The sequence below is a fragment of the Urtica dioica genome, chromosome 4 (assembly GCF_054948205.1).
Source record: "Urtica dioica subsp. dioica isolate 48M chromosome 4, U.dioica_male_clone48M_v1_H2, whole genome shotgun sequence".
NCBI classification, from domain to species: domain Eukaryota; kingdom Viridiplantae; phylum Streptophyta; class Magnoliopsida; order Rosales; family Urticaceae; genus Urtica; species Urtica dioica.
The window spans coordinates 11,839,939-11,849,981 of NC_142759.1; positions in this window are offsets into that span (position 1 = coordinate 11,839,939).

A 10,043-nucleotide genomic window follows, 5' to 3' on the forward strand; every position below is an offset into this window, starting at 1 on the left:
TGTATATGTATATGTGTACATAAATATTTTGGAATTGGTGGTAGTGAACAACAAAATACAAATGAGTGCATTACACAGTTTTGGTCCTAGTCCTAATAATCAAGTGGCTAAACTTTCACAATGTCCTAAAGGGCATGATGATATGATATTGAAAGGCCTGTGTTTTTTTTTTAATTGATTAGTTTTTCCATAAATATAGACATACTCGATGCTATATACGCGTATCTTGGAGGTATATAATAATGGTAAGAAGGGCATTACAAATATCTCATATTTTGGAGATATAACTTATTCAGAGAGATTCAATTAGATAGGAGGGGGGTAGAATACAACCAAAATATACAAATTTTAAAAGTCTCAATACATAATACATATATAGATTCGATCTTAAATCAAATCAGACTCATCTATGAAATAAAATAAATTCGTTCACGAGGTTAAACGGGCGTCCCCAACTTCAATAATGGAATGTCAGTAATACACAAAATATCGAGCATAACATCGACTATTTGACGAAAATCTCTATATAATTTTGGTGAATATGAATTCGGTCAACCAACGTCAAGAGACCTAACAAACTGAATAAAACTATATCTATTATAAACTCCAGAAAAAATTTCTAAAATTAATGATATATCATCATAGATGAAAACATACAACACAAATAAATAAAATAAAACGCAAACAGCTACAAAATATGGAATTCGACAAGGGTCCAACGTTTTGGACGCAAGACTTCGTAGTTTGTAATTGCATGAACTATGAACTAGTCTTAGAGTTGGAGATTCTATCAAATCTCTGCTTAGGTCCAATTTGGTTGGCCACTGTAGTTTCAAATAGATAAAAACGAATATAAATCATAAACATCATATTTGAATTGTCAAGCATTTGTTTTAAAAAAAAACTCTTAAACTTGACCGGATCTGGTTTAAAACGGTTTTGTCTAATCCGGTCCAGTCCAATTTTTTGGACCGGTCTAAAAAGATCTGGTTTGATTTGAAATATTTACACCGCGGTTCAAACCGGACTGGAACGGTCTTAATTTTTTAAGTTTTCTTTTGTTTTCTTAAATAATTATAGCACATTTGAATAAACTAATTTGAGTTGCACATCTTAATTAATATATGTTTATATTTACATTATTATTATTTTTGGCTATTTTCTAATTAAATTTGTACAAAAAAAATATACTTAAAACGGTTTAAACCAGTCTAAACCGGTTTAAAATGGTTTGGTTCGATTTAGTTTATTTTATTAAACGGTTCCATTCGATCTACAAATTTTCAAACCATTTTAATCGGTCCAATCTGGTTTGGACGCCGGGTTTAAATTGAACCGGACCGTGCACAAGGGATCAAAATCATTCCATCTAGAATTTATAAACTCTTACATTAGTTTTAGACGATATTAACACGTTTAAATAGGCAATTCAAAAAGACTAAACACATAAACATAAAATTTAACAAACTTTTGTGCCAAATTATTGTTGGCTAGTAGTAGAGTTGAGCAGCTAGTTTCAAGGACTAGCATGTGTATATTTGGGCAGCTAGTTTTAAGGACTATCATGTGAAGAGGTGGGTTAAGTGGGAACAAAATACCACAAATACCCTCCATCGTTATCGTTATGATGATGATGAATATACCATCCAATGGACGTGAGGGATAAGGGGAGATTATATTGGTGGCCGTAGTATGATGAAGAAGAAGAAGAATACGAGGATGAAGCCAAAACGGGTTTCATTTTCCAAATTAAATGAGCATGGGTTTTGGTACTCAATTACAATAAGAAAAGGGACAAAAAGAGGACCTAACAACATTGACTATTCTATTCCCCTCTCTTCATTTCATTCTCATCCCACAACCACAATAATATTAGAGCCCCTACTCATTATAATCTATACATACATACCTCTCCATTGGGTTATATCTCTAGTGGCCCATTTGTGAATGTTTTGGCACGTGGCTTTCACGTGTACACCCGTCTCAATGTATTTTATTACTTGATTTGGACTTGGGGTGACGGCAATACATAAATTGCTAAATCGGTTCAATATTTAGTCACGAAGTCAAACATTGAAGGAAATTATATATTAGAAACTGATCCCTATTAGAAAAAGGTGTTATATAATAATATATTCGATTAATAAAAGTATGTTTTCAAGCTAATGTAATGATTAACGATCAAAATAGTTGATAACAATTGGTGGAACGAGTCTCCACTATGCCTACTATTCTTTAGTATATGAGTCCCGCGCAAATAATACTTTAATAAATACCTTTCTATTTTTTACTTCTCAATTTGACAAATTTGTCTTGACTGATAAGTGTGCATAGATATAAATTTGAATGTATTAACAAAAAAAAAAAAAACGTTGTTACAAATTTACGGTGAATAATCCACGGATGTCGACCAGAAAGGAGATAAGAACTATGAAGTTCTCAAAAGATTGAATTGTCGCGAATCTATATATACTAGAGTAAAAAAAATATAGTGATGGTGTCGTGAGAAAAAAAAGTTCGCTAAGAAAAATATAATCACAAGCTTTTTCAATATTTTCGATTCTGTTGAGTGATTTTTCTCCTATCTTATGGGCTATGAGCGTTTCTCTATTTAGTCTTTGAGTCACTGGCTCGCACTTTCTTAGCAGCAATATGAAGAGCTAAGGCATTCGGTTATCCCATATATTTCCCTATTTTAATAACAAAAAAATTTAAAAAAATCATTCACCTGGTAGCTAGTAGTTATTAGTTAAGCCTTCAAATCCATTACTTCCAAACACTTCTAAATGAAATCCTTTGTCTTCTTATATGTATATACGCATGTATGCATATATTAGTATAAGATCAACTCCAATCGTAAAAGGTGCTACCAAAGAGATAGCTTACTTATAATATATCATAAAAACAATACTATTTTTATGTTAATAATGGGAAATAGTTTTACAAATATTGACGACTTCAAAAGTTGTCCATTATTATTTTAATATTTTTTATTTATTTTATCTACACTTTATATTTATTTGTGTATAAAATATTAATGAGCATTGGTGCTATATATGAGTACCATTGTTTATTATGGCATTCTTAAGTTACTCATAATGCAATAACAACTCAAAGCAATTTCCACCTAAATTTCACCTAAGTATGAGCCCCTTCATTAAAGTACGTTGCTCTAAGAGTCAAGCATATATCTTGTTTAGACCCCTATATTAAAATTCTAACTTTATTACTTAATAATTTAAAGAAAACGCTCATACTAAGATAAAACGCATGCTTGATACAACGAGAGAGTACATAACTTTAATTTAGGCTATATCATTAATACTTAAATAATTGAGCTATCATTTTAGTTAACTTTAGTCACACTTGTATAATGAATAAATTAAATTTTGATGTCTTATAATTAGAAAATTAACATCTATACATTATAATTAGAAAATTAACATTTATATTTTGCCATCCAATCTTAGATAATAAAGTTTCAATAATATTTATTTGATCGATAATAGATAAAATATGAATAAAAAAAGACGGTCTTATAATAACTAATTAAAATGCTTTTAAATGTAAAAACAAAATAAATGAGAAGCTTAAGGGGAAAAAAATAAATTATGGTACTTGGAACGGAGTGGAATCCAGCCGGAATGTTCCTTTCTAGGCATATTCACATAGAAAAGTTCTATGTGATTTTTTATCCAGGGAAATGAGAGATCGGTGTAATTTCAAACAAATATATAAAATTGATATCCCAACTTTTTGACCATGAAACTATCTAGCTACTATTTCTCAAGCGATTTATACGGCATGATTTCAAGTGGACTAAAGAAAAGCATATTTGCAAAAAGTCAAACTCTCATATAATACATGGAAGAATATGGTATCAACTCTCGACCGACTCAGCGAAGACTAATATCTATTTTAAGTAATAATTTATGAGCTAATCTATGTAAATTTTTATAATGTATGAAATGCTATATGTTAAATATAGCAGTCTTTCAAAGAATAGGAGGACTCACTTATATAGATAGAATAATATCTAATGAATAGAGAAACACATGGTTCATGTATTCAACGATACGATCTAATAATCCATGTCCCTTCTTTTACATATGAACGCCATAGTCATTCGGATCTAGTCTCTTTACATTTATTGTATTGTGTGGAGTAAATAAATAAATAAATGGGAACTAAATGGCTGGATTTTACATCTATTTATAGTTTCATATGAAATTAAGATTAGAGTGAGAAAACTGGTTAAGTACGGTAACTGGTTTTCTTTGTCATCAGTTAACCACGAACGATTAACCAGTTAAACATATGCTATTTCAATTGATTTGTATTGTTTTAAATTTTAATAAGCCAAAAAGATTTTACCTAGAAAAAAAAAACAAAAAAGATATATATATATATATATATATATATATATATATTTTATAATTTCACAAGTCGCATGTATCCTTTAGATATGAACCATCCTAGTCTGAAATTAAAATTCAAACCGGCCATGTTGATTTTGTGAACTGTGTAATGATTTCACAAACATGCATCTAAACAAGATAACTTTTAAATAATGAAAGAGTTATTCACACCAAAAATACTCAATATTTTTTATTTGTTGCAGTTTAATACTCATTTTTAAAAATTACGAGAAAAATACCTAATATTATAATATATTTTCACCGTTATTATGTATCCGTTAAAATAGATGGAAAGACACATATAAATGAGCAAAACTAAAAAATAAACATCATATTTTTATAATATTTACAAAAATTAAAAAAATTGCTACTCTCTATCTTTAGTCAAAATTATCTACTCTTCTAACGCATTTTTGTTTATTTTAATACTTAAAAAGGTTGAATACTCTTTATTTTAAATAAATTACAAATATATTAAAGTAACAATAAATAAAGAGCTAGAAGCAATTTATTTAATTTAATTGAAAATTATTTATTTTCTAAAGCATAAAAGAATTAAAAATTAAAAATCAATAAAATGCTATTAACATGAAGTTTGTAAAAAAAAAAAATCGTATATATAAATATACATGCTCACGGTGAGGAAAAAGAGGAGAGGAGAGGTTATAATTTTTATTTTATTTTATTTATTTTATTTTATTTTTAAATAATAAAAAAAAGTTAAGTTTATTTTTAATTTAGCTCATTTAAATGATTTACTCGTGTCTTTCCATCCATTTTAACGGAAAATAATAATGGTAGAAAAATATTGTAATATTGTATATATTTTTCGCAACTTTTAGAGAATGAGTATTAAACTTGGGAGAAATCCAACAACCCATAATGAAATACAAACATATCATATACGTGAGGCCTATTAGGCAACCAAAAGGACCCCACCAAAAATGTCCTTTATAGAGTGAAAGAGAGAAGGTCCTAAATTTGTAATTCTCAATTTAGGGTACACAGTCCTTTTCCGTGTGACTCAATCAAAGAAGCCCACATAATAGTAAATTACTATAAGTAATAACAAAAATTACAATAATAAATGAGAGAGACTGAGAGAAGAGAGAGAGAGAGAGTTTGTTTGATTGTTTAATACTGTTTGAGAGAGAGAGAGAGATTCTATTAAATAAAAGCTAACGCCCACATAATAGTAAATTACAATAAGTAAAAACAAAAAGAATTAATGACATTTTTGGCCCTTCGTTTTTGACATCTTTAACACATTGGTCCCTGATTAAAAAAACTTGCAATCTTGACCCATTATGATAGTCATTTTTTCACACAGATGGAAAATGGATCATGTGCGTATCACGTGCCTTTTAAATGAGGACAAAATCGTAATTTAATAATAAATTAAAAAACAAATCATATTACAATTAAAATTAATAAAATACTAAATAAATAAAAAATAATAGTTAAAAAAAATAAAATCTCTCGCTGCTAACAGAAGAATTTTCAGAGTACCCCGACGAAACCACGAACGCTACGGCCTCGTCCTGGCCACCCTGGCAGTAAATCCGTCCACCACGATCCCCATTCGACAGACCTTTTCGGCGCAATCCTCCGCCGCGGCCACGAGCTTCCACAGGAAGGCGCAGAAGGACTCGAGCTTGGTGCGGCCCGCGAGGGTTTTGAGCCGCTCCAGCTCCTCGGCCTTGACGTGGTATATGCGGCTCACGAGGGTTACTCTGCCAGCGTGTGATCAAAGCGCTCCACCGCAGGCTTTGAGGACGAAGGGGAACGTGTGCTCGTCAGGAATCCAACCAAGCCTCTTCATTCGGCTATAAAGCCCGAGAACATCGATCAACGACCCGGTTCGAACTGAGACTCGAATCAGCTCGTTCCACCAGAACACAGACACGTGTGAAGGCTCGAGATCCTCGAGCAGAGTCAGAGCACGCGATCGGCCATTTCTGCAGCCGATATACGCTCCGACGAGTTCGGGGACGAATTTTTTACCCAAGCCACGAACTAGGGTTTGTTGGTGCAAGAGCATGGCGAGATTCAGGGACTTGCATTCTTTCAAAAGCCTTGTCGACACTAAATGTAATACCTTTCGCCCAATCGACAAAACTGCCATTCCTAAATTAGGGGATTTTTTTTCAAGTTCGCTGGTTACGATTGGAACCCTAATTTAAAAACACACACTACAGGAAGGGGCGAGAAAAAAAAAATGAAATTAACCAGACTTGAGCGAAATCGGAGAAGCGATAATATCTAAGAGACGAAGAGCAAACGTAACCTTGGAGAGTTCGAGCAGAGCGTTCTCTCGGAGATCGTGATTGGAGAGATCAAGCACCAATTGCTCGGCGGAGGCCATTTTCGTCTCCTTGCTCGGCGGAGAGCTCGAAGTCGGGTTCGACGGAGCTCCGAAAGGTGAATTCATGGACATGGAAAGCGATATGTAAGTACAGAGAGAGAAAACTATGGAAGAAGACAGAGAAGAAGAAGAAGGGACAAAAACACCATTAATAAACTTTCTCTGCCTCTTTGCTTTTCTCTCAGTTTCAGTTTTGTTTGGAAAAATAATTTAGCGAGTTCGCGGTTCTCTGAGAGCTCGGAAGCCAGGAGAGGATTCTGAGCAGAGTCTCGTCGGGCAAGAGGAGAGTCCAGTCGGAATCGGCGGCTCTGAGAGGGCGGGAAGTGGGGCCGGGCCGCGGAGGAGTCGCTCGGGAGAATCGACGAGCGTTGGACGCGTCCCAGGCGAACCAGGTCCTGAAGATTTATTTTAATGGTGGTGGTGGTGTTGTAGTGGGGGGATTGAGAATATTTATTTATTTATTTATTTATTAACAATAATTAGGAAGTAGAATAGGTAAGGGTATTCTGATAATTTCCTTTTCTTTGTTTTACACGTGAGAATTTTCAGTCAATTTTAACAACAATGCTAACAGAAGGACTGAAAGTGAAAAAATGACTATCATAATGGGCCAAGATTGCAAGTTTTTTTAATCAGGGACCAAGGTGTTAAAGAGGTCAAAGACGAGGGACCAAAAATGTCATTAATTCAAACAAAAATTACAACAATAAATGAGAGAGAGAGAGTGTGTGCACTTATGCTTTACCAAAATTTGTAACCCGAAAACTTGACTTTGGAAAAGACTCACAGACATTTCTCTCTTCTGAAAACCCTAGTTACTGAGCTCCAGATCCAGATCTAGTTTCCTCCGCCGCCCCTCTGGGTTCGGACGTGTCTCTAGGCAACCCAGTGACTCGGCTCCGTCCCGGGGGGGAGGGCGTCTCACCGCTGGGAATCCGGCGACCCTTCTTTCCTCCGTTCATCTGTCTTTCTGCCATGTCGGTGCCGCCGTGCTCGCACGCCTTCACCACTTCCAGATCTGTCACGTGGTTCACCTCCATCTCATTCCTTTTGGTTTCTTGCCCGCACGGACCTCTGCGTCCACCCCCGCAAAGCTCCGGCGAGAAGTTTAGACCGAGGTGCTTTTCGTTGACGATGGCGGTGCATCGTTTCATGTTGGGGACGGTGGAGCGTCGCTGCACGTTGGCGGTGGAGGAGCGGCGTGTCTCCCCGGAGTCGGAGCGGCGACAATCCTCGGTGACGAAGCTGTGGCGAGCCTCCCGGGAGCCTGTGACTGTGCAACGCGGTTCCTCCTCGACGGCTTCTGTGCGGTGATGGGCCTCCTCGAAGGGGGTAGAACGACGTGTTCCACTCGCTTCTGAGACTGTGCGACGTGGCTCATCGGCTACAACGTTGTGGTGTGGCTCCTCGGCGACGAGGTTCCTGCGGCGTGGTCCCGACGATGCAGTGACATGGCTCATCGGCGACGGAGATGATGAAGTGAGGTTCTTCAGTGTAGGCTATCAATATCTGGTGGCGGATTTAAATTTTATTTTGATTTTCTTCGTTTTAAAAGTATTTGGGACTCGTTTGTTTTGTTACAGCGTTTTGGTTGCTTTGGTTTGTTTTGGACGCGGATTAGTCGTCGTCCACTATCCCGTTGTGGATTTCCTGTTAGGTTTTGATCTATGCAGGTTGAAGAGGCATCTTCTTCGTGGTCAGCGGACCGAGGTTGAGTGGATCTTTCCATCAACAACCATTGGTTTTTCTGAAAGAGCTTTATGTGTGCTCGATTCATACTGTGCTCGTCGATCTTCTTCTTGTCAGAAGTATGCACAAATCGTACGATTATCGGAACTTAGTGTTAGTTTCACTTTGACTTAGGTTCCAGGTGTTCCATGTACTAAGGTGTTATTCTCCTGTATTGATGAGTTTTGTTACCCAATTTTAATGGAAAATCCGTGAAATTTTAAAAATAAATAAATAAATAAATGAGAGAGAGAGAGATATCATTCTATTGAATAAAAGCTATAGAATAAAAGCTAACATATTTTGTACTCTCCTAAATCTTAGTTGTCACGCTCTTTTTTCAAGAGATAAGACTTGGATATTTAATTTTTGGTATCGTCGCTTCCACTAAAATACGGAGATTCCATGGTCTTGATTAATGAAGGACTCTCGATTAGATAAATGTATTTTTTATTTTTATTTTCTTTTTCATGTTTTGCCTTTTCTTTTGATTATATTTCAATAATCCAGACTTATTACATCTGGCTTTTGTAGTAACAAATTTTTAATCGGAGTGGTTTAGAATATATCTAAGATATGATTTTCGTCGGGAGTGGAACTCAATAGGGCAAAACCCTTAAAACCGCAACCTGCAATAGGCGAATACCGGCGTTTCCGCTCATGATTCCTGTGGTAATCCGATAATGATTGGTTAAATGCATAGACGGATAACTCACAAATTATTTTTTGTTGTATTTATGATTGTTTGTGGTCTGACGGAGATTTTCCTTAACTAGAAAAACTCATACGGCGCAAGTGCACTTGTCGTCAAGTAATAAAGTGTGCATGAGCACGGGTATCGATCCCACAAATAATTTTTCTATTTTTCAATGCAAACTAAGTAGAAAATCTTTATGAGTTGAGAAAGTGTAAAAGGCGGGGGTTTTGATTAAAGCTGAAATTTTGGTTAATTATATAATTTTGATTTATTTTTTAACCGAAAATACTTGGTTAAAATTAACTGTACGTTAATTTTAACCGGTTAAATTAGAAGTTACCTTAGGTTAACCGAAATAAAAAAAAAACTTTTAAATATTTAAACACTTACAACATTTGCCGAATTTGACCACAATCCACAACTTTAGTCTGCCACATGCTCAGACTTTGTACAGATAATGATAACAGTCTGCTACAAACAATTCTTTTTTCAATTTTTTTAATTCTAAAAGTCTTTGTTATTTATTTTTTGTCACTGAGCCACACATACACTTACACGGTTAAACCATATCAAACGGTAATATTACCGTTCAAAATATCAAACGGTCCAATTTTTTTTACAACACCACACATACACACATCTATAAATAGACACATACACATATCCATTGTACACAAAGCCAAATATCATCAATTATTTTCTTCATCTTTTACACAATACTAAATATGTCTTACCATTCCGATTCCGAAACTCAACCAATCGATGGCTATGATGTTGATAATTTTGACGTCAATGCTCCTATTTTCCAAGACCCTTTACAATTTATGAACACCGT